The sequence below is a fragment of the Panthera leo genome, chromosome A3, assembly GCF_018350215.1.
Source record: "Panthera leo isolate Ple1 chromosome A3, P.leo_Ple1_pat1.1, whole genome shotgun sequence".
NCBI lineage: Eukaryota > Metazoa > Chordata > Mammalia > Carnivora > Felidae > Panthera > Panthera leo.
The window spans coordinates 98,214,388-98,239,703 of record NC_056681.1 but is presented as its reverse complement, the minus strand read 5'-3'; positions in this window follow the sequence as shown (position 1 = coordinate 98,239,703).

Here is a 25,316-nt window from a genome sequence, read left to right as displayed (position 1 = left end):
CTGTGGGAAAATAAAATATTCTGAGGGTGATTATGGCATCGAAACATTCTCTTATTACCCCTGAAATGACCTCTCTTTTTCCCTTTAGACCCATACTCTCTTCTCTTCAAAACAATGAAGACGCAGAAAAGATACACTATGTTCTTTGAATCTCAGTTTCCTAATCTAATAAAATTGCCTTATTACTATTGACGATGATATACAAAAATTGAAACAGACACAGTCCCTAGAAGTTAGATTAAGTTTCTCCAACTTAAGATGTGTCCTTGTAGTGAAGTTGTTCTTTAAAATGCTAGTTGGTTGCATAGGTAATTAATTTTGTTTCCTTGTATATCCTTTAACAACCTAAAAAAATTTTGGGAACCCAAGTAATAGAAGTATGATCACCTGTCTGATTTTCAACTAATTAAATGACAACCTTTCAAGGAAACTTCTATGCTAGTTAAAGTTAAGAAGTTTGCTGAAAAAATGCGAAAGCATGCTTCTTTTAGAGACAGAGAGAGAACAAAGGGAAAAGAGAAACAGAACCATTAGCCTCAGTTTGAAAATTGCTTGGCCCACATCAGAGGTGTCAGCAACTTTAATCTGAGAGCAAACAATGGCAATCCCAATGTGTTATCAGCCACCCATGCTCAGATGGTTGGTGATACTTATCACCTTCTGAGCATTTAGGTGCTCATACCAAATTAAGTGTTGGAAAAAGGTCAGTGAGGCAGGGGTCATGATTTTTCAAGAATGGCCAACTTCCTTTTTCCTAGGTGCACTGAAACTGAGTAGGAAATTTATATGAGAAATTACCTCTCATAGATAGGGTGCTTGGCATTAGATTTACTGTTGAAAGATTACAGGGAATCATTTCTTTACCTACTGGGACTTTTAATAGATACCTGATTCTGTTGTAGCATATCATTAATGGGTATGTAAGGAATAGAGCATGGGATTATCTTTCCGTGAAGTAATTAAACTACCAATGTAGGTAAGCCACAGGGGAAGCCTCTGTAATTAGGTAGGTGATGTTATCAAGCTTGATAATGTATCTTTCCCTTAGAATATTTTTTCTTAAATTAACCAATCATGCAATTTCAAACCCTGATAAGATTAGGCAAATAAAGAAGGCTCAACTGTATCAATACATGTTTAAAGACAGGTGATAATGTTCCTTATGTTGAAGTGGATTACTGCATGCTATCTGGTGTTTCTATTCAATGGAATGGCAGAGGGAGAAGAATGTACTGAACAAAGTCAGTAAACTAAGATCTAGCCTTACTTATAAAGAATATGATTCCTATAAAGAACAAAATGTCACAAAATATATTTTTTAAATTTTTTTTAGTGTTTTTATTTATTTTTGAGAGAGAGAGAGAGAGAGAGAGACAGAGAGCAGGGGAGGGACAGAAAGAGCGGGGGAAACACAGAATCTGAAGCAGCCTCCAGGCTCTGAGCTGTCAGCACAGAGCCCCAAGTGGGGTTCAAACTCATGAACTGCAAGATCATGACTTGAGCCAATGTTGAACACTTAACCAACTGAGCCACCCGGGCACCCCCACAAAATATTGTCTAAAAAATAGACAGGCTGGGTTTTCAACCAAAATTCTGTAATCTCTAGCAGTATAATATTCAGTGAATATTCTAAATTAATATTGAAGCATTAATGTATCTAGCCAAGTTCCATGTAACTTTAGTTTCTTTAATTTAGTCTCTATTTCAGAAGATTAATATAAATCAGAATATGTTTTAATTAATATGCTTTATCTCATAAAAAGCAGTTTCAGGTCTACAGAAAAATTGAGCAGGTAGTATAGAGTTCCCAAATACCTGCTTTCCTTCCACACCTTGCATTAACATCTTGCATTAATGTGGTAGATTTATCAGAATTGACAGACCAATATTGATACATTATTATTAACTCAAGTCTATAGTTTACATTCAGGGTTTACCCTGTGTTACAGAGTTTCATGGGTTTTGACAAATACATAATGTAATTTATCCACTATTACATACAGTATTATGCAGAGTAGTTTCACTACCGTAAAAATGTCCTGTCTCCCTATTCATTCCCACCACCACCAAAATCTCTGGCTATCACTAAATGATTTACTCTCTCTATAGTTGTTAGCTTTTCCAGTATGTAATATGGTTGGATTCATATAGTGTGTAACTTTTTCAAACTGGCCTCATTCACTTAGCAATATTAATTTGAGTTTCCTCTTCTTTATGTAGCTTGAATACTCATTTCTTTTCATTGCCAAATAACATTACATTTTAGGGATGTACCACAGGTTTTTTTGTTTGTTTGTTTAGTTTTTTTGTTTTTTGTTTTGCTTTATTTTTTATCTATTCACCGACTGAAAGATATCTTGGTTTCTTAAAGTTTGGGAAGTAATATACAAAACTGTTACAAACATTTGTGTGCAGGTTTTTGTATGACATAATTCTCAACTAATTTCAAGATGGATACAACTACTGGATCATACGCTAAGACCATGTTTAGCTTTCTAACAGAATTCTGAGCTATCCAAAGTGTATCTTTTCTCATTTTCACCACCAATAAATAAGAGTAACTGTTGCTCAACATTCTCACCAGAACTTGACCTATCAGAGTTTGGGATTTCAGTCATTCTAATAAGTGTGAAATAGTATCTCACAGTTGTTTTAATTTGCAATTTTCTTTAAAAAAATTTTTTTAATGTTTATTTATTTTTGAGAGAAAGAAAGAGACAGAATTTGAGCAGGGGAGGGGCAGAGAGAGGGAGACATAGAATCTGAAGCAGGCTCCAGGCTCTGAGCTTTAGCACAGAGCCTGATGTGGGGCTTGAACTCATGGGCCACAAGATCATGACCTGAGCCAAAGTTGGGTACTTAACCAACTGAACCACCCAGGTGCCTCTTAATTTGCAATTTTCTAATATTATATGATATTGAACATATTTTTATGTTAATTTGTCATTGAATGTCTTCTTTGATGATCTTTTGCCCATTTTTAATTGAGTTGTTTTTTTCCTATTGAGTTTTAAGAGTTCTATGTATTATGTGAATGTCATTCCCCAGTTTGAGTCTTGCCTTCATTGTCTCAACAGTGTATTTCACAGTGCAAAAGTTTTTATTTTTAATGAAATTCAACTTCTCAATTTTTCCTTTCATAAATTATACTTTTGGTATTTTATCAAAAAACTCATCACCAAACCAATGGTCACCTACTTTTTTTCCTATACTATCTCCTAGATGTTTTACAACCTTGAATATTATATTTAGGCCTAAGATACATTTAAAATTTTTTCTTTTTTTTTTTTTTTTTTTTTTTAGGTAAGTCGGGGAGAAATTTATTAGCTCTTTATTTTTATTTTATTTTATTTTTTTAAATTTTTTTTTCAACGTTTTTTATTTATTTTTGGGACAGAGACAGACAGAGCATGAACGGGGGAGGGGCAGAGAGAGAGGGAGACACAGAATCGGAAACAGGCTCCAGGCTCCGAGCCATCAGCCCAGAGCCCGACGCGGGGCTCGAACTCACGGACGGCGAGATCATGACCTGGCTGAAGTCGGACGCTTAACCGACTGCGCCACCCAGGCGCCCCTACATTTAAAATTTTTAAATAATATTGTCTATGTCTAATTGTATTTAGTGACATCTGAATGTCCAATTGTTATAGCATCTTTGTTGAAAGAGTATTTTTTCTCCTTTGATTTGCTTTTGCTTCTTCGTCAAAGATCAGTTGACTATATTTGTGTGGGTCTATTTCTGGGCTTTCTATTTGGTTCCATTGATTTAACCACCAGACAGAGATACACCCATTTCATTTGTATTTTTTTTTTCTTTTTGAGAAGGGGGAGGAGCAGAGAGAGAGGGAGACAGAGAATCTTAAGCAGGCTCCACGCCCAGCACAGAGCCTGATACAGGGCTCAATTTCATGACCATGTGGTCATGACCTGAGCCAAAATCAAAAGTCAGATGCTCAACCAACTGAGCCACCCAGGTGCCCCTCACTGGTCTTTTTAAAGAGTCAGGTTTTGTTTGCACTGATTTTCTCTAAGTTTTTGTATTTTTATTTGTGTGTCCTCTTCATTATTCCCTTTATTTTATGTGCTGTTAAAAAATACTCTTCTTTTTTCTAATTCTCCAACTTCTTGAAAATGGAAGATCACATGATTGACTTGAAATCTTTCATCTGTTTTACTATCAGCTTTAATGCTGGGGAAAAGGAAAAATATGCTTAAAAAGTACACAGAAGCCAGCAGTACATTTTCTCAAAAAAGTCTTGTTATTCTACATCTATCTGTAGCTGTTTTTAATAAGCATTTGTTTTCCCCCTCCTTTTATTATCTGTACTCCATCAATTTCCTTTAAATCTGGTCTCAGCCTCCTGATTTTACCATGGAGAATCATCCCCCTATGATCCTCAGTGTTTATAACACTGTCAGTCAAGGCACCCTTTCCCTAGTTTAGAGGATGGAGCATCGCTCATCAGTTCACTTGGCCAATTCTTACTAAGCTGAAACTATATTCCACATCTAGGCACTGGAGATCCAGTAGTGAACTGAACAGAAGATTCCTCCCTGTTTCAATTACATTCTAATGTGAGACTCAGATATAAAACAGATAAACAGTTATGTTAGCAGAACTCCAGGTGGAGAAGAGGAATTAAGATTTGAGTTAGGAAATTTGGACTAATTCTCCCAGGATGGTAAATATTAAGTAAGGCAAGGCAAGGACAGAAGATGGTTGGAACTGACCAGAGTTAGGGATGCTTTAATCCTCTCTGTACAGTCAGAGATCTTTTGATTTTTGTCCTGTGTGATGGCTAAATTATTCTCCAATATCTTTGATTTTGTGAGCTATGTAATACCCTTCCTCTCAATTTCTTTTAGCTAGCATTGTCTAGAGTTGGTGTCCATTGTACAAAGTACTCTAATCCACACAAAGTTGAAAATACTTCTATGTGCAATAGACTAGTGGAATGTTAGAGGGTGCAATGCTTTTAAATTTTCTCTTGCTGCTTCAAATGTAAAATTAGGGTGTAGGCTTAACATGATTTCCCAAAGAGTCATCTCAGTGAGCCAGGGATATGGTACAGCAAACCTACACATCAACTATTACTTACCAGGCCCCCATTCTAATTTCTGAATGTAGCTCATACATACCACTATTAGAGTCATCACCATCTTATACGATATTTAATATTTTGTGTACCTAGGTTTAGTTTTCTTGAGTGTACACAAAATGAATAATTTATTTTTATATGCCAGTTTCTCTAGGACTATTTGCAAATACAGGATTGATGCTCACTATTTTTTTCTGTGATGAACAGAAAACAATGGGATCTCTTTAATAAAAATTTTCTACTTCCTATGTTAAAATATTTCCTCTCCCCGATGTTCACTCACTTCTACTGCTCTAGTTTTTTGTGCATATTAAAATTTTGTATATCCTTCTGCCTTTTATGTAAATCAAAATGTAGTAATCTTCAGATTTAACTAGGGCTGTGTGTGTGTGTGTGTGTGTGTGTGTGTTTATTTTAATGATATAAACAAACCTAAGCACACTTAGATTATTTGGATGGCCAACTTATAACCAAGCAACTCCACACTCTTTCAGAATCAGCATTTTTGTTTGTGTTTAAAATTATGTTGGCACCAAAAGTATGACTTTAATTGTCTTAGGGTAATTAGAAAAGAAAAGAAGTAAACTTAATAAGTAAAAGACGACTTTGTGCCAAGTTAAAGCCAATTGATTCACAGCATGCTTTACAAATAAAGTTTCCAGTCCCATGAATAGAGAAATGTGGTGGGAAATTGAGTCCTCAAAGAGCCCAGGAAAGTAGAAACTGCTGACACAAAAGAATCTGTATCGCGGTAGTCAATAGCATATTCCTATAGTGAGTGGCAATTTAGTTCAGAGAAATCCTCAACTGACACTTTAAATAAATGTTGTTAATTTGAATTTTATTGGTTTTGTAGTTTTTTTCTTGTATTTAATATCTACATTTGTTTCAGCTTTATGATTGTGTAAAAGCTATAACATTAGGAGTTTACACTTTGCTTTATGTTTATACATATTTAAGTAACATTACAATCAAAATAATTTAACTCAACAATAGAAGACTGAGATTATTTCCTTTTTAATAGGATTTTATATATTAAATCAAACTGGAGTAACAGCATCCTAGACAAACGGCTCTATTTCCAAAGTCAAATGCTTCAACGGCATCAAAAAGCAAGGTCTGAACTCAGAGACCAGATACATTCCCTGCTAAGAGACTGGTAGGCAAGAGCATAGCTGGAAGTTTCTGTCTAGTGTGTTTTATTTAATTATGTTATTATCACCTTTTTAATTTCCATTTCATCCCTAATATTCCAAATAAATATGTAACATTAGTCACATTGCTTTAATTTTTATGACTTATTTGGTATATTATTATTAATATTTTATATAAAAGTCACTACTGTTTTTCATTTAACTATGAGATATTAACATTTTTGCTACTTTCTAAAAACAAAAAAAATTTTAAAAAGTCTCTGCCTTCCGAAGAAGAGTAATTTTATCTGTATCTCTTTGATAGTACTTATTTTTACCACCTTCTATAGCAAAGGCCCTATCCTGAGAAACAGTTTTGTTTGCTCTGTTAACCAGTCCTATCTTGACCTTTATCAACCTCAGAATTAGTTCTATTACAAAATAGGGAGCCTGGTGGGAATTATCTTATCACTTGGGACTCATGCACTTGGAAAGCAAGTTTATCTCAAAACCAAATTAATTTTAAATACATTATAAATGTATACTCAAATAGTCTCTTAACGTGGGAAATACAATTAACACATAGATTTAGAAACTAATTTAGAATATTTTCCTATGAATTCTGGGGAGCAACAGGTTATACAGTGATTGGGTCACAGGTGAATAGAGCATGGGCTCCGCTGATGGGTAAGCAGACATGAGTCATGCACTGCCTGGCATTGGCAGTGGGATGGATCCTGGGGATCACGCTGCTTTGACAGCAGGAGCATTGGTGATGAGCACTGTTGTTACAGTGGTGTGACAGTCCATGCTGGCAAGAGTGCCACATGTGCAGGTCATCGCACTGGTTGGTGTTCAAAAGTCATGTTTCTGCCAGAAGTATTGGCAGAGGTGATGTGCATGACAGCAGCAACACTGGCCCCCTCTGTATCCTTGGATGTGGGCACTGATGCCTGATTCTAGGCATAAAATTGGCAATTCGAATATAAAATAATTGGGAGAGACACAGGGAATAGATATTTATAGATTTATCCTTTTTCTCTCTTCACTGAATGCTTTTCCCTTGCCCTTTTGAAAGCTCAGTGTTAAGTCTGTTTTTCAGTTTCACGTGGTAGAAAGCATGACACACACTACTGAAAGTCAACATGGAATTCATAAAATGATGCAGTCATTAGATACGTTTCAAACAGCACTTACACAGTGCATGTTTCTGTAGTTTATATTCACCAAAAAGGCAAAAGTAGAGAAGAATACAATAGCAAATGTTGGCATGAGAGGGGCTTACATTTTAGAGCACACTGGTGCCAGAATTCCAGGAAGCCATTTAGTCATACTTAGTGAAATTAAATATATTAAGTCATATGCAAAGTGACTGTGAATATATTTCTATGTAGATAATTATGAAGATGTCCATGGGGTATTGGTTGTGGAAATGAGGAGGTGAAGGCAGCCTATGCTTCCCTTCTAACGGCGCAGTGTATAGAAGATGCAGGGATGTGTTCCATGGGATGCTCCACAAAAGACAGAAGCCAGGAACTCATGCATTTTCAGAGCACAAAATAGATCATGTAGTATGAAAGAAGTGACAAAGCAAAAAAGGAATGGTAAAAAATATCAGAAGGGGGTGGGTGCCAGGTGGCTAAGTGTCTGACTCTTGATTTCCACTCAGTCATGATCTCACAGTTGGTGAGATTGAGCCCCACATTGGGCTCTGCACCGACTGCATGGAGACTACTTGGGATTCTCTTTCCCTCTCTCTCTGCCCCTCTCCCCCTTCAAAATAAATAAAAAAACATTTAAAAAATGTAGAATGTGTGTAGAATGGGGGCCTGTGAGAGGGAGGTAGATGAACTAGGGTAGGGAATGAAAAGAAAAATAAAATAGACCAAGGGAGAAACCTTACACGTGCAATACTTTATGATAATGTATTGTGAACTGAGGAGTATCATTAACTTCACTGTCCACAGTGGAGATAAATATTTTTAAAAGGAAAAAAAAAATACATGGGCTTCTCTCTGCTTTGTGTGTGTGTGTGTGTGTGTGTGTGTGTGTGTGTGTGTTTAAAAATTTACTACATAGAGAAAGTAAAATGCCTAAAAGAATACCTATTAAGAAAGGAAAATAAAAGTTCTCTGGATAATGTAAAAGTGACTTTAAGAAGAAGATGAACTTAAGTGTATGACCCACCCCAGAAATATCTCAGCTCCCCACCAGTTCAGCTGTGGGCAGAAAATTGTTGTGCAGCCAAGCAAGAAATTACAGTAGGCAAGGAATTGTTTTCTGGGTGTTACTTTAGACTAACCTTTTAAAAAAATATTTAAGCTTTCTTTGAATTATTGTTGATCCAAAGTGATCTTATTATCCCAAATAACAAAGGCCAAGACTTATAGTTAAACAAGAGGAAGATGAACAGCATTGAATGGTAGTTGCAACAAGCTTTTAACAAGCGTGTCTTTTCCCTGCTAGGTGATTATAATATTTTTTACAAGATTTAACCTGTATCAAAATAGGAAAGGTATTCTTGCTTCATAATTCTTTAGTGACCTCAATGCTTTGAAAGGTCGATAAACTAAAATTTCTTTAAGATAATGATTTTATAATATGTATTATGCTACTAATCTTAACACATATTTACAGGAGTGAGTGAGTGTGTGTGTGTGTGTGTGTGTGTGTGTGTGTGAATACTAGGGAGGGTGAATGACGGATGAAGATGTAGACTAAGATAAAGGTGAAATACTTCATTCCTCCAGTCTCATTATATTATTGTTGCTATTATTATTTATATTACTATTACTGTTCTACTAGTGAGAAAAGACATTATTAGGTAATGGGTATGTGGGTAGACTTCATTCTGGGCAGTTTGAGAACTTCCTTTTTTGCCTCTATGGTAATATGTTGGGAAATAATTTAAGCTTCAGAAGTAGGGGAGAATGGGCATGATGGATGCCTCATCAACAGCCAGTCCATCCCTACTTCATGTGTGCTGCAGTATGGTTAAGGGGATGGTGGCAACAGGCAATCTGGCTCCAGGGTTGGAAAGATGGCTAGGGATGGTTCTGACATTTGCAGCAGCAGCCATCGGATGAAGGCAGATCTGTTGTGATTTGGGGACCAGTGAAATCAGCAGCTTACTTATCTAAAACTAGCTCCAGAAGTGAGTCCCAATTAGACTTTGCTTCTCCATTATCAGTAAAAGTAAAGTTAACACAAGTCACTGAGACATGAGAAGAGGTTGACCAGAAGCATCTAAAAACAAACAAAAAAAATTGTTCTTAGGTAAGGAAAAGTTGGAAGAGACTTATTTTCTCTCTCCCCACACAAGATATGCCCCTAGACATGACAAAGGAAACATATTACGACTACTGGCAGTCATCTTACAATGACAAGAGAAACCATGTACAGCACGGACATATAGAGAACTGCAGACGTGGTGCCAATGACTTGAAACTTAATGGAACACTGTGTTTCCAATTATGTGGATGAAAATAAAAGCTTTAATGTTTAAGTTAAACATGTTTAAACTGAAATTTTATTACTTTAGACCAGTAGCAATCTATTTGATAGAAACAACAGAGCTAAATACACTGTTTAATATTATAACATTAGGGAGAATAAGAAAGAAAGAGGATGGGAGAAAGATGGGTTGAAATGTGACAGAGGGCGCCTGGGTGGCTCAGTTGGTTAAGTGTCCAACTTCAGCTCAGGTCATGATCTCACAGTTTGTGGGTTCAAGCCCTGCATCAGGCTCTGTGCTGACAGCTCAGAGCCTGGAGCCTGCTTCAGATTCTGTGTCTCCCTCTCTCTCTGTCCTTTCCATGCTCATGCTCTGTCTCTGTCTCTCAATAATAAATAAAAGTTAAAAAAAAAATTTTTAAAAAGAAATGTGATAGATTTGTCACTTATTAAGCATGTGCCAAGTGCCATAAACATGCCAGGAGAATGATAATCAGTATTTCCAACCTTTATCATCATCCTTCAGTATAGGTATTACTATATGACAGTATTAAAATGAGGAAACTGGAGTGTACTTAAAATCAGCTATCCAGGAACAAAGAGAGTTTTTAAAAAGAAGGTTTGATGGGGGCACCTGTGTGGCTCAGTTGGTTAAGCTTCACTCTTGATTTTGGCTCAGGTCCTGATCTCTTACTTTAACCAAGAAACAGACACCGGCAGTCCTTCCTGGGTATATTCCAGATATGCAAAAATTTTGGTTACCACTATGAGTAAAATAACACCAGCTCCCCAACATCATGGTTCAACTTTCAATTCCCATGGTATGTCAATTATGATTAAGTGCACAAAGTACAAACTTTGTTGTTTCCTTTTCATTGCACAGATCACTATATAAATAACAAATGCATATCATGATCACTAACCACATCACTTCTTTGAAAGTCTGTTGGTAGTCACTTCATATCTATTATTCAATTTGTGCACAGGTAGCAAAGTATGTATTTGTGTCGCCTCCTTTTCTTTCAGTGACGAACTCACAATATTTCACTCAAATTGGATAATTAAAAGAGGGCATTGGCTAATAAAAATGAAATTCAGCAAATCACACAAAAAGTGATAACACCAGAGGTGAAATTCAAGTAGAATATAAATGGAGTTATAAGAAAATGATCATGGGAATGTTAACACCACAGTCACTGGGGACACTCTAGAAAGGCAGCAGGGTAATTTAGTGAAGGTGAACTTATCAATGTAAGTGAAGAAAATGTTAGTAATGAAAAGATAAAGATGTCCCAGAAGAAATGACACCAGCAAAAATCTTCCCACTAAAGGAACTCTCAAAATTAAAAGTGCAAAGGATAAAATGTTGGAAGCTTATCCAGTCTTAGAGAGGAATAGAATAACTCACCAAGGCATTAAAAAGTATTCTTTTCATTCTGTAAACTGTACTATAAGAAGAACAGAACTAGCAAGTTCAAATTATCCTTGACAGATTTTTCAAAAGGAAGTAAAACATTGCCAGCGTCAATGTTTCTAACTTTTTAAATTATGGTATACTATACTATAGTATACTAAATATGATATGGTACTCTGTGTTAAATATGATATACTGGAGCACCTGGTTGGCTCAGTCTGTTAAGCGTCTGACTCTTGGTTTTGGCTAGGGTAACAATCTCACAGTTCATGGATTCAAGCCCTGCATCAGGCTCTGTACTTATGGTGTAGTGCCTGCTTGGGATTATCTCTCCCCCTCTCTCTGCCCCTCCCCTGCTTGTGCACACATGCTCTCTCTCTCTCAAAATAAATAAAAAAGTTTATATATGATATATTGTAGTATACTAAATTAATTTTACTATTTTTATTGCCCTATGTATTTATAATTAACGGTAAGAGAGCTTTTAATATTATGACAAAAAAATAAAGATCATGGAGCAAATGTCAATTTTCCCATTGACTATTAATATTTCTTTACAAGGTTTCAGTTTGCATGGGCACTATACAGTCCCATTCTGTAGAAGAAGCAAGCGTTCTCCCTGCAGTTGGAAAGTCTGCCCAAACAGAAATATGGTCACCATTTATCAAGATTATAGGAAGGGGTATAGGAAATAAGGAGAGACCCAGTCTACAGCAGGAATTTAGCTGGATCTAAGCCAAATTAAAATGAATAGGGAAGAGATCCACTAACTCCACACAGAAAGAAGATTGAAGATGGAGAATTTCTTCATGCATCCTAATGGTAGAATTTGAAGTTTTTTTGAAGGCTTAAAAACAGTCAGAACAACAAAAAAAAAATACTACAGGAAGGAAATACAGATAGGTGAAAAATTAAAAAAAAAAAAAAAAAGTTCTCATCTGCAAGCAGGTGAGACCAAAGAAATATAAGGAAAACTAAGATCAGCATGGACGGAAACCAATGGAAGAAACTGACCAAAGGAGAATGCCACCTCGTCTAAGAAGTCTGAATGAACACAGAATCCATAGTGATGATGGTATCCTTAACATGTGACTGTTTCAGCCAACTATCAGAAGGAACTGGAGAGAGATTCCCTCTAGGTAGTGATTTCTAGGAGCGGTTAAGAATACATCAAACTTGAAAGCAGTTATTGGAGTAAAAGAGTCTCCCAAGGCCAATAAATTATCCCAAGGGTAGTTACAATCACAAAATCTAAAAAAGTAGATTCAAAATTTCCATCGCAGTAAATGTTACATGAAAAAAAAAACAAAAACAAAACCCAATCAAACAAAAAAACCAACCTGGGTCCTGTGCACTTAATTTCTAAGCCTTCCAAACCTCCATTACCTACCCTCTTTAAAAGTGTCCATTTCTGAGAGCGTTACTTTTCTTCCTTTAGTTATTTGTTTTGTATGTGAAAAGTTATTTTGAAAAACACCAACATTCTTGAATGAAAAATGAGAAAATTGAGGTTTTTCACAAGTTGAACAGGAAACAGTGGGGTGGAAGGATCAATTTACTTCAAGCATGAACTGGAAAGGCTAGAGTTCTAAGTCCACAGTAAAAGCTGTACAAAAAAGGCAAGGGAAGTAAGAGATCTTAAAATGATACTATAAAGCATATTTGTTGGCATACATTACTTCTTCACTTGATGATTTGGGCAGTAAGTCAGTCAGAGTTGATGGCAAAGGTTTGAGTTTTATTCTGAGGGCTTTTATTACTGAAAATTGGTTTAGTCCTGAAATGATTACATTGTACTAAGGGTTAGAAAATTATTATTCATTTAATAAATTATCAGTCCATGTTTATTGTATTTAAATAATATATTTGGCACCTTATGACTAAAACAATAAAAGAATAACAGGTATTCACATCACCTTCAGAGATATTTGCTCTAATGGGGTATTTACAGATGTTGACAATACAATGAAGTGGCCCCTAGACAAAAATTAAATAATTTAATGAGATAACTTGTCTGTGATCTCAAGTAAGGCAGAGAAAGTTTCAATTTTAATCAGATTCTTTGTTTTGGGAATGGGCTCTTAGTTACATTAACAAAAGAACAAATTCCATTGCTTTCGGGTGAAAGGGTGTAATGTGTATGCCTGTCTGTGTATGTGAAAGAGACAAGGAGAGAACCAAATAGAGGCCTCAATTTTGTTAAGCACAATCTTTAAAAAATCTATATGCAGTTTGCATAATTCAAAGGCCAGCCTGAAGAAAGAATTCCAGATTCTAGCCTTGTTTCGAAAAACACTCATAGATTATGGGTTAATTTACTATAAGTAAAACTTTAGCCAGAGGCATGGTGCTAAGGAAATCCAATAGATAAATTGTGTTACTCTTAACAAATATCATTAATTGATTTCCCAGGAAGTAGGAAATAAGAACAGGCCACCTGTCTATTATAGATATATACCCAGAAGAACTAAAAACCTTGTACACAAATATTTATAGCAGAACTATTCACAATAGCCAGAAGATAGAAACAATTCAAAATGTCCATTATCTGATGAATGGATAAACAAAATATGGCACATCCACACATTCAAGGTTTTCAGGCATAAAAGGAATGAAATATTGAGGCATGTACCAACTTGGAAGAAACTGGAAAACAGTATGTTAAATGAAAGAAGCCAGACATAGAAGGTCAAATACCGTATAATTCCATTTACATGAAATATCTAGATTGGGTAAATCCATAGGGACAGAGAGCAGATTTTCTAGGGCTGGGGAGTAGAAAATAGGGAGTGACTGCTTAATGGGCATTCAGGTTTCTTTGGGGGTAATGAAAATATTTTGGAAGTTGATAGAGGCAATGGCTACACAACACTGCAAATGCAGTAAATGCTAATGAATTTTGTACTTTAAAATGATTAACTCTATGTTATGTGCATTTCACTTGAATAAAGACTGTTAGATTCTCACATACATATGCAGTTATACACATAAACACATAAAACAGATGTTTCATACATTGGATGCATATCTTTCCTCCATACAACTGGTCCTCTTCCTGAACCCCATCTATGTTAACGTATTTGTCTATCGCATATTCTATAGGACTTGAGGTAATTCTTTCCTAAGGTTCTCTTTTACTCTAAGACTGGGATACTGTAATTTGTGTCTAAAGACAACATTTGATGCCTTGTATGTATTAGTAGGACTTTCATTTAACCTTTTTTCAATTTTCTCACCATGGATCCAATTGCCTTATTCCCTCTGAACCTCTACACCCCATCAACCACTACACTTCTTATTTACTCCAACAAAGTGTTTTCACATCATCTCCTTATTTACATATCCCAAACCATTTGGTTGGTTCAAGTCCTCACCTGCATCATTGCTACCACCCCCAACATGGAATCCTTTACATCGATTTCTACCTGCAATTCATATTCAAGGTTTTGTTTCCTATTTTGTTTTTGTTTGGATAAAATTAAGGCATCAAATTTACAGAGAGAATTATAGTGTTGTGTGAGCACCATCCAGAATTAGATTGTTTTATTGTATTTGCATCATTTTGGTAAAGAAATAAATGTGGTTAAGATTGCACTCCTCTTTATAAAACTCTCCAATTCTTTTTCCATTCCTCTCCACTACACAGAGGCATGTGGGAGTATTTTGCATACAGTTCTAATCTATATGTTTTTATATTTAGCACATATATGAAACCATTATAAAAATATTAGGGTCTGGGGGATTAAAAAATATTCAGAGTTAAAATACTATATGCATGAGTTTCCAACTTAGTATTTTATCAGTGCATTTTTGAGAATTATCAATGTATTTCAAGTTCATTGCTTTTAACTGCCTCATGATCTGCCATGATGTGAAATATCACGATGTGTTTTTCTCTTCCCTTACCAATAAAACTTTAGATTATTGTTATTATAAGCAATGGTTAAAAGAAGAACCTTGCCTATGTGAACAAGAATTATACAAATTAATGGTTAACTTGATATATTATTGCAACATTGTAGAGTAAGTGTATACCCAACTTTATGGATTTTGGAAAAGTTCTCCACAAACCAGTCTCCATCCTTGCATGGCTATTTCTAGTTTCAGAGTCATGTTTCATTTCTCTAGTTCTCTTTTTAATTTTTTAATGTTTTTTCATTATTGAGAGACAGAGAAAGACAGACAACGGGTAGGTGAGAGGCAGAGAGGGAGACACAGAATCTGAAGTAGGCTCCAGGCAGCCCAACACAGGCCTCCATGGAGCTCGAACCCATGAACTGTAAGATCATGACATGAGCTGAAGTCTGATGCTTTAACCTACTGAGCCACCCAGGTGCCCCTCTAGTTCTCTTTTTCAAAAGATTCTATGTTCTCAAAGTTTTTAAAACTTGGTAATTATTGACATCTCCTGGGGAACTCCTTAAATTTCTCAACATCTTTGTATTTCTGAGATGAACCCTACTTTGCCATGGTTTTTAGTGTATTTCTAGGGAAAATTAATAATATTTTCATAGAACCTTTACACGTATGTCTTTTTACTAGTGAGGTTAGCCTTTATTTAACTTGGCCTTTACTATCTTATTTTTATTTTGCTACCACAGTTAGAGTAGTCTCATAGAATCATTTGGATAGTGTTGCTTCTTTTGATTTCTCTAGATTGCATAAATTACCATTTATACAACTTAAAGATTTTATGTAATTTGCCTCTAAAATTTATGGGTGTAATATCTATTCTGAAGAAAAAAAAATTTTTTGCTATAAACTTTATACACTGTGGTCACTTTGGTAAATTCAAGTTTTCCATTTCTTCTTAAATCAAGGTCATCCTTTTCATCATAATTGTCCATTTCAACTAGATTTTCAAAAATGTTAATTTATGTTAATTTATCAGTATCTTAGTTTATAGGGTATGCTTCATAAAGTTTGTTGCTTAATTATTTTTATTGTTTGGGACACATTAGTTTGTTGTGTTTATTCTCTGATCTATTTGTGTGTTTATTCATTTACTTATATAAATGGTCTCAGTCAGAAGTCTTATATGATCTCTGGGTTATATTGGTAATCCAAGGAATGTTGGGAGGGTAGTACTCAATTTCAGATTTTTTTCTGGGCTCTGTAGTATTCATTGTTTTGGTAGTAGTTTCAACTTTGCTTCTTTCTTTCTTTTCCTTCCTTCCTTCCTTCCTTCCTTCCTTCCTTCCTTCCTTCCTTCCTTCAAGAGTGTACACATGTGTAGGTGAGTAGAGGAAGGAGGGGGGAGAGAGAGAAAAAGAGAGAGAGACAGAGAGACAGAGACAGAGAGAGACAGAGAGAGACACTCCCAGGCAGGCTGTATGCTCAGTGTAGATCCCGATGTGGGGCTTGATCTAATGACTGTGAGATCATGACCTGAGACAAAATCTAGAGAGAGACGCTCAACTGACTGAGCCACCCAGGTGCACCTTTACTTTTTACTTTAATAACAATCTTTAAGATTTCCTGCTTTTTTAAGTCCTGTAAAAATTCAGGGTATACAATTTTATGTGCTATAGACAAAGACTCAGATTTCTTGCTTGATTTCCTGCTATGTCCCATCCTATACCTTACTGCCTCATGTGCCTCCTACATGCTGTTGTACAAATTTTTCAGATGCAAATATTATTTTCCAGTCTCCAACTTCAGGCAGGGTATCAAATTCCAAGCCAGCATCTGTAGGCTCCATTTCAGTCCCATGAGGGCATTAACACTCCCACTTTTAAGTTATAGGTTCCTTTCCTATTTTTGTCACTTTGACATAACTGTTTCTTCCTCGTTTTCATGCTTGGCTACATCTTTATAATTTATCTGTTCATTTATCTATTGACAAGTAAGCAGCATATCTACATCTTGAAAAGACTGGATAAGACTGCCAAAATCAGGAACTCAACCATTTCAACTTTTAGAAATTTCCTCAAATATCCTGATTAATGCACTTTTCTTCAACCTTTTATTTACTTGCAATTTATATACCATTACATATGACAATGTTCCCAATAATGTTTCAACCCAAGGCTTCCCTATTACACAGGCACTTTAAAAAAGTTATTTAGTTATTTATTTATTTAGAGAGAGAGAAAGAGAGAGAAAGAGGGAGAGACTGTAAGAGGGGGAGGAGCAGAGAGAGAGAGGAAGAGAGAGAATCCTAGGCAGGCTCCATGCTGTCAGTGTGGAGTCTGAGTTGGGGCTCAATCTCACAAATCAAGAGGTCATAACCTGAGCAGGAATCAAGAGGTAGTCACTTAACTGACTGAGCTACCCAGGCACCCCATTGCAGGCACTTTGTATCCTGGTCATAGAAATTACTCACTGAGCACACCTCTAAACACTGTATATGCTCTTCTCTCATTCTAAAATGACTTCTTCTCTGCTCTGTATATGATGTACTCTTTTAATGTTCATTTCTAATTCCTTACCTTTTATGAAACCATAACTGGTTTGATCAGACAGTGTTATTTCCTGAATCAGCTTCCTCATATCTAATTTATAACAATATATTTCACTGTAATCTTTGCTTATATGTTTCTCTCACAAGCTTCATTTTTTGAGAAAGGGAAAAATTTTTAATGTTTATATATGTATATATACGTGTGTGTATATATATATGTGTATATATATATATGTATATATATGTATGTGTGTATATATATATATACACACATACATATATATACATACATATATGTATGGTTTTTTTAGGACACAGAAAAATTATTTGAGAAACAGATGTAAAACTAACAATTCTATGCAATTGCTTTGTAAACTTTTTTTTTTTTTTGTTAATCAAGCTTTTCTTTCCCTTCATTAGCCATCTCTTTATCACTTTCTTAATCAGGCTTTATACTTATTTGATTTATCCCTTCATTTGATTTCCAGGTTTATTTCCTATCCAATAGATTCAAGGTTATTTTTGAATGTGGGTTTTTAATCTCCCAGCTCAGCATTACAAGTCAACCACAGCTGATAGCCTGCTCTAATTTATAGCCTTGGATTTACTCCAAAAATGGGTAATGATTAGCACTCCATTCAATGAAAGTCAATATCTCTACTCTGAACTTTTGAGAAATTGTCAGTAAAGAAGAGAAATGTATATACTTCAAGTGTAAAGGGAGAAAACTGAAAAGCTTGTCCAAGAGGCATTTATTGTCTGTTTGGGAGGCCATGGTCAGCCATAATGTAGAACAAAGTATATGTCATTATATTTGCATACAGCCCATTTTGTTATTTTTACAATGCCCTGATATATGATCAAAAAAATACTCCCGCTCTCAGTATTTTATGAACTCATTTAGATGCAGAGGACTTCCTCTCAAGGCTGACTTGTCTTCCTCTGTCCAATTCTGAAAATGTGAAGTGAATTATTTGTTAAAGGTCAGGGAATGCTGGCACATTTTTAGGTTATTCTCCATGCTCTGGTCTAGATAATATGTATTTTGGCCAATGTAGAAATTACTTTTTAGTATATCCTATTTCAATATAATTTCCATGCACTGGATAAATTCCCTCATACTGGCAAAATTGTATCTGATGTTAAAGACCACTTGGTGGGGATATTACAGAGATATTGGCTGCAGGGTAGTCCTATGTTGTAACAGAAGCCTTTCAAGGGATGGGTGAATGAAAGTAACACAAAAGAACAATAAATAACAATAACAACAAAACAAGTTTGGAGTTTTTGCTTTGTGACAGGTACTTGCTAGGATCTTCACACACATGATCATATTTATTCCTCATCATAACTGTTTAAAGTTGATATTATAATTCCTGTGTTCTTTGTGAGACAAATTAAGTATCATGGCATATAAGCAATATTTCCATGGCCTCATAGATGTAAAGAGTTTAAGCAGACACATGAGTCTAGAGCTGTTAGATTCCAAAAACTATTCTCATTATAGAATTCATTGCTTTTTCAACTTGAATTTCTATCCTTCCAAGATATTTTTAGAACACAGAATGAATTCTAAAACATTCAGAGGTTTGTGAAAAACCCTTTTTTATATTATTACCAAAAATCAGCTATAACTGACAGGTTCACTATTTCTAATGCATAAGCATAAATGCTAATTAATGGTAGATCCAGAATATCAACATTTTAGTAGAGACTATGCTTACTTAAGGAGACTTGTGACTTGTCAATGAAAAAAAAATGTACAATTCTTTAGCAATGAACATTTGAATAAGGTTTACCTGAATCTTCCACAATGCACACTTACCAAATATTTTTTCTTTTTTTTTTTTTTAATGTTTATTGATTTTTGAGAGACAGAGAGAGACAGAGCATGAGCGGAGGAGGGGTAGAGAGAGAGAGGGAGACACAGAATCCGAAGCAGGCTCCAGAGTCCATGCGGGGCTCGAACTCACAGACTGTGAGATCATGACCTGACCTGAAGTCAGACGCTTAACTGACTGAGGCACCCAGGAGCCCCCAAATAATTCTACTTTTGACAACGACTCTGAAAACTCATTGTGAACAACAGATTCAATTGGCCTATTGATTGAAGTACTTCTATAGCCTCATCTTTTACTGCTTGAAAACATTTAAGGAAAACTGTCAAAAGCTATCACATTTAGAACTCTGAAACCAAATTTGGCCCAAGTAATTTTTTTTGGTACTAAGTGTTCAAATATTTGAATGTTAAAGTGACAATAAAATGAGCAGATAGATCAGCTTTAGACATATGTTCCATGCTAACTACTGTCAAGTCTAACTGAGTAATTGGAATTTCCCTTGTCACTGTCTTACATATGTTTCCATTAGACTAAAATCCCAAGTCGCATATAACCTATTACTCATGCCCCAGTTGATTTCTTGAATCATAAAGTTGTATAACATTTGGAGGCCTTAATTAGATGCTACTGCTTACTAGAAGAATAATTTTATTTTATTTTTTTAATAGGAGGTTGAAAAGTAAGCAAAATACCTAGACCAAAATGAACAGATTGGGGAACTGGTACTTTGTGTTAAAATGAAAGAAAGAAGAAGAAGAAAAAAAACCTTTTCTGCTATAAAATTAAGTCAAAAAATCAACAGCTTGATAATCTCCTACTGGGGTTGGCAGTTCCTACATTTGGGAATGATTCTGTCCGTGAATTTATTGTAAGCTAGAGATTCAATAATTCCTATTAATTCCACTTCTTTCTTTTGTGCCCTCATTTATCACTGCATAGAAACATTTAGGGAAAACTGTCAAAAGCTGTCAGATATGGTGCTCTGAAATTAGGTGTGGCACATGTAACATTTTCCATATGTTCAAACGTTTGGATACAAAATAAGAGGATAAAAATGTATAAGCACTAATCTCAAAAGTAATTATTAGATAATGTGTGTGTGTGTGTGTGTGTGTGTGTGTGTGTGTGTGTGTATGGATGTCTGTCTTTCTTCATTACTATCACTTGCCATCCAATTGACAGATTAATTCCATTAAAAAACAATATGTTCAAGGAAAATAGCATAAAAATCTTCAACAGGAAGAATTCAACATTTGGATTGGATACTCTTTGAGATTCCCCCAATTTTAAGGCTTAATTTGTCAGATTCTGAGGGTCCTTCTCAGACTCTAATGTGAAAACAACAGAAAAACCTATAGTATAGTTTTGTTAAAATTAAGTACAGATCAAAATTCACTTATGTTTTCAATATTTTCAACATAAGTAGATTTAATCTGTCCACTCGTAAGTTACAAAGTTGTAGTTAGCTATAGCTATAGCTATGGTTATAGTTATATACATATATTGAATATGTGTATGTGCATATATATATGTGTATACATATACACATATGTATGTATGTATACATATATATATACACATAGACACATACATACATACATGAGCTGAGAGCTATCCTGTGTAATTGGAAAGTGTTAGGGATGGGTGGTATACAATGCTTTCAAATATTCTGCATTTACTTTTCAATATGAGATCCCTTAACTATATACAAGCTTAGCTTAGGGAAACTAAGTAAATCCTCTTCCTTAAGAGCAATTATATTTCCAACATCTTTTACATCTATCACAAAACCTTAAAAGATAGTCAAATGATTTCTCTGATGCACATGAAATCCCTTTTGCCTCTTATGCTAACAAATCCAGGGGTGGATTCTTATCATAAATAACATACAAAAATCAGGATAAAAACCAAATTTTGAGAGGAGTGAAAGTTATAAAATTCCTTTTTATTCCTTACTGTCTGACCTTCTCTCACCGGAGTCTGAAGGCATAGGGTGGGATAGATCTTTTACTTATGAGCCTTTTTTGTTTTCAGTACCAGAGACTTGAGAAGGGACAGAGTGTGAGCTGGGAAAAAAGAAATGAGAACCTGACTAACATGATTTCTAGAATTGAAAGAAAAGGAAGTCCTTGAAATTCCTTATCTCTCAAGCTTACATTAACAGGATCCATCTTAAAGAGAATTTTAGGGGTACCTGGATGGTTTAGTCAGTTGAGTGTCTGACTTTGGCACAGGACATGATCTCATGGTTCATGAGTTCGAGCTCTGCGTCGGGAGTCTCTGCTGTCAGCACAGAGTCCACTTTGGATCATCTGTCCCTCTCTCTGCCCCTCCCCTGCTCACACTATTTCTCTTTCTCAAAAATAAATAAATATTAAAAAGAATTTTTTTAAGTTAAAAAAAGAGAGTTTTAGAACAGGAGACAAGTCATGAAAATGAATATATATTTGGTTAAAGGTACCATATATTGTGTTTCTTAGAAATTTCCTCAGAAGAGGAAGTGGAATAAAAGAGTAGAGGGTGATGGTTGGTGACAGTACCCTTTTGTCATAATATGTCACTTATGTTGAGAGTAAAAATCTTCCTGAGAAGGCCATATACAAGCCACACCTGAAAGGAATCAGAAAGAGGGTAAAGGGAACAACCAAGGGGACTGTATGTAGCAGGGCAAACACAGTAGGCTACAAGGGAGATAACTGTGTATTGAACGAGGATGGTAGAGGAGAAGGCATCAGATTCTGGATTTATACTGAAGCAGCACTGATAGGATTCTCCAAATAAATTAGATTCATGCCACAAGAGACTAGCTGAGTGATGCTGCATTTGCTGAGCTGAGGAAGACAGGAAGTAGAAGCTTCTATTACTATTATTTGGGAAGGTTTGGATATGGGAAATGGAACTCATGTTTGATTGTAGGCATGATTAGTTTGAGATACTTCTTAGATCTACTTTGGCAGAGTGGTCAGATGTGAATCTAAAATTTTGTGTATGCTTTGCACATCATATTTAAAAATGGTGCTGGATAAGACTTCATGAGACATGACTATAGAATGAATGTTGTCCAAGGACACAGTCCTCAAGCACTCTGATGTTTAGAGATGAGGTAAGTGGAGAAGGAAGCAGCAAAAGGCACTAAGAAAAAGTACCCAGTGAGGAATGAGAACAGACAAAAGGAGGAGGAAAGAGACAGATGATAGATGGATAGATAGATCAATCGATAGATCAATTAATTGATCCTGGTGTTCAAGTAAAGACCATATTTAAAGGGAAAGGGAAGAATAAACTAGTCATTGGTCAAATGCTACTAATAGATTGAGTAAGGTGAAAAGTTGAAAAGAATTCATTGGATTTGGCAATCTGGAAATCATTGGTGAAACTGATAAGAACAGCAGCATCACAGATTGGTATGGGGAGAACAGGAAATGAAAATAGAGGGCATTAATAACTCCACACAATTGTGTTGTAAACTGGAACAGACTAAGTAGATGGTGATTGACTAGAATGTCAATCATATGTATGTATATATACACATACAGAACACATACTGAGTATGTACTGAGTATGTGTGTGTGTGTGCGTGTGTATACACACGCACACACACACACGTTTGAAAAGTATATAATATATATACAAGAGTAAAAAATATATATGATATACATTATATTATATATTACACATGTATATATATTTATATATAATTATTCCTGTGTATTTGGGCCTGGATATTTATTCAATGAGAGAAGAGTGTGCTGGATTTGATTTTGACAAAGTCACTTCATTCCTTTGGTTTCCTGTAACATAACGGCATGATCTCCTCAGTCTGATACCCCACGCAAGGGCCTAGGCACATTTCTGCACTTGGCTTTCATTAGTTGCTTCAGGGCATGTTTAGAAGAGAGGAAAAGAACAGAGAAACAATTAAGAAATGGAATCTGTCCACTGAATTCTTTCACTGAATCCCAGTGAAATGTGAACCTTCTGGCACGTTCTGACGTAAATACAAACCGTGGAGAATGTCTATTTTGTTTCTTCATTATGTTATTAAAATATACAGTGATGGTAATTGTAAGCAGCAGTTGGTAAACAATTTTAAGACTGAGCCTGAGGGAACTAAAAGAGAAGAGCTGAGAAATAAAATCAAATTGGGAAGTCCAGGGCTGCGCATTAACATTCACAGAGATTAAATGTTTTCTTTGCAGTTAGAAAAACTATTCTTGTCCCATTGTCCTGAATTTGGATAGAAAGGAATTCTGCATTCCAAACTGAAGATCATCAGTTTTGCAATATGTTGCTAATAAAAAATAAACAAACTAAACCATTCTAAATCTATTGTGTAATATTTCCATATGGAACTGACGAAACTGGCACTTTATTCAGAATGGTCCTGTAAAGGAAGGATTCAAATACACAAACTCCTACACTAAAGAGCCCCGAATGTGAGTTATATTTGAAAATGGCAAATGTATCCAGCAAATTGATGCTTCCTATACTGCACTTCAAGCAGCATTATCAGTATGTAGCTTCACATTTAGGGAATACTGGATTCTGTAAGACTGTATTCTCAGTGCTTTATCTGACTTGATTGCTGTACTTAACATTTGAATAGAGAATTCAGAGAGGAAAATAAAAAATAAATAAATAAATACGGACAGCTAAGCTAGGAGTGGGGGCTAGAGAATAAAGTTGAGCTCCAATGAATTTAGATTTTCTAGTGAGGGTTTTGTATGCCAACTCAACTTTCAGTATTAAAATAATTGGACTGCCAATTACTTTTCTCTCCAAGTTCGAAAAGGAGAAATATAAAAATTTCACTATTTTTTCTATCCAATATGTGCATTCGTTTAAAGAAAAATATGGTTGTCATAAATTGACTTCACTAAAGGTCATAAATATATCCCTGAAGGAACAATATCCACAGACATTCTTGTATCTCATCACATATCATGCAATGGAGCCACTGTGGTCTCTTACTAGTTTGAAAGAACAGAATACCACACACATTTTATTGCAGATTTCCACATGGGCAAGTGACCACAGCAATCTAGTTAAGCCTCCTCATTTTACAAATACAAAATCTGGGTCCAAAGAAGGGATGTGACTGTCTAAAATCGTAGAAATTATGAAGGATCTAAAGTTCATTCTGAAAGTTCTAGAATTACCCAAATTACTTACTCACTGTGTTATATGTAGTGGGAACAATCCAATTTTCCCCTAATTAACTCTGATATTCTTAAAGTTGCACAAGCTATTTAAATGTAAAACCACAATTTTGAATAATGAGTTCCTTAAATATACTGTCATGGCATTGAAAGTAGACTCCTTCCACTTTTCTCCTGACCATTCCTTATATTAGCTTCTTCGTTTTTGTTTGTTTTGTTTTTTGTTTTTTGTTTTACAGAAGAACCTTGGGATTCCCATGATATTGGTCATTATAAAACTCTTTTGTCCAAACACCCAGTCTAGCAGAAAGATGGGAGTGTACATTTCTCCCAGCTCTCCGTTTCAAGACTTTGGGCTAAGTTTTCTAATTATAGTTTCTCACTGAAGATGCCTTTCCACCTATTTTACTTTTAGGAGTGTTAAAATAAACAAACTCCACTCCAGTGAGAACAAACAGAAGCTATTTATTTAGAGCTTGCTACAGCAAAGGAGTTAGACAACAACGTCACATGCATTTGACAGAGACTCAGAGGGAGGCAAGCAATGGGGTGGGAAAACCTTACAGTGAAAATAAGGTAAATCTTCAGGTATGCTCCGATTTGAGGCTACTGGCATTTTATGTGATTGACTGGGCAAATGTATTTAACTTCTCTTGTTCTGGTCCAATTATTATTCTCACGTCAGGGGAATTTTTAGAGCATAGAGTGTCAGATATAGTGTCAAGGTCTTTATCAGAGATATGCATCAAACACAGTGGAGAAGGCAAAAGTACATCCAGAGAAGATACAAGGAGTCCTCTGGAACTTAAGAAAT